The following is a 1,864-nucleotide window of genomic DNA, read 5'->3' as shown; positions in this document are numbered from 1 at the left end:
GGAGAGAGGGAAAACGGAGAGAGAGGGAGGGAAAGGGAGAGGTCACAATACGACCATCAATAAATCAATAATCAGGGTTGCTGTGTAAGGTGCAGATTAAATCCAAGCACGAGAGCCCCTGGCGAAAAGTGGCGTGGGTGTGGACATCCTGCTGTGCTCAGACATTTGTGGCCGCATCTGCCTGCAGGGAAGCACTTTTTAAAATGAATTTACAGGAAGATCACATGGGGGCTCGTGGCTCTTGTGTGCTTCTCAGAGTCAAATGTGATGAGTCACCTGGGGAATCTGATTCAAACATAGATTCTGACCCTGTGGGGTCACTTTGCATTTCTGATAAGCTCCTAGGTTTTACCCATAGTGCTCTCCCGGGGCCATGCTTGAGTCCTATAGTGTGATTTTTAACATAACAATAAACTCAAAAGTTTAAGTTACATTCAATATCTACTTTATTGCATTAAATGGTAACATTTGTAATAACGTATCTTGGTCAGAAGTGGACAGGTGTGTCATTTCTGGGTTGAGGACCTCTAAAATTTCTAAAACGAAGTTTCCAAGGTAAATATACTTGGAAGAATGTTAACAAACCTACGGGAAAAAATTCCAAATGTAGTCCGAGAGTTGGCCTAAGGTATGCAGTTGTCTGCAGCCCAAATGGATGCTGATCAGTTGTTCCAGCTTGGACCCTCTGGTATGAGCATGGTGTGAAGCCTGTCATGAAAGTGCCAGACTATTTGGCCAAGTTGTGCTGGGAAGTGACCGAGGACCAAACAGGGTGGGCTTGTTAGAGCTTGTTGGCCTTGGGCGCCATCTCGTGGTGAAAGCAAGAAAAATGGTTTTTAACCTACACAACCAAATACAGTGTAATTCTCACCTATGCACAATGCTGTTGTATTAGGTATTCTAGTTAAGAACAGTGAATCTTAAAAAAAAAACCAAAAAGCTAGATTTTTAAAATGTATGAGTTGGAGTTTATAAATTCCTTTTTAATGTTTCTTTTCTAAAGTTGAAATTCTTGCTAAATTCAACACACTGATCTTCTGCAAATGTACTGATGTCTATTCTTATCTGCCATGTGGCCGTGGCCAGATTCCTTAATATTGCAAAATTCTGAGTTCTAAGTCTGTAAATGGGAATAATAAATCTACTTCATGACATTACGGTGACGATTAAACCTGTGAAAAGTGCTGGGCCCCAGTGCCCTGTAAGCGCTCAACAGTGAGAGAACAAAAAATGGAAGTAATTATGATTATTGGCTATAGTAGAAAAAAAAACAACAATAACCAAAAAAAAAAAAACCCATGACATTTTATTATTTCCAGTTTACAAACTAGGAAAATGAGACTTAGAGGTTGAGTGATTTATCCAAGATAACAAATCCAATGTCAGATCTAGATTTCAAATGTGGGTCTTTTAACTCTAGATCACAGACTCGTTCAATAACAAACCTGATTTCATAGTATGTATTAATTAATCTGATAAAGGGCAAAAAATATTAGCCAGCTTTCACTAATTATGAATGAATTCACTAATGCTGAATTAAATAACTCCAAAGTCTCAGGAGCATACCTAATACAAAGGCCTATTTTTTTTTTAAAGATTTTTAAAAATTTATTTACTTGAGAGAGAGAGAGAGAGAGCATGAGTGGGGGAGAGAGGCAGAAGGAGAGGGAGAAGCAGACTCCCCACTGAGCAGGGAGCCCAACTTGAGACTCGATCCCAGGACACTAACCATGACCGGAGCCGAAGGCAGACGCTTAACCGACTGAGCCAGTCAGGCGCCCTGACAAAGGCCTATTTCTTGCTCATGTTACATGACCTTCACTGGCTGCCTGAGCTGCGGCCACTCCTGTCAACTGCGGGCGGA

This window comes from Mirounga leonina, unplaced genomic scaffold (assembly GCF_011800145.1).
Source record: "Mirounga leonina isolate KUSES-001 unplaced genomic scaffold, KU_Mleo_1.0 Mir_97, whole genome shotgun sequence".
Lineage (NCBI taxonomy): Eukaryota > Metazoa > Chordata > Mammalia > Carnivora > Phocidae > Mirounga > Mirounga leonina.
The sequence above is the reverse complement of the archived record's forward strand: the minus strand, read 5'-3'. Positions refer to the sequence as shown.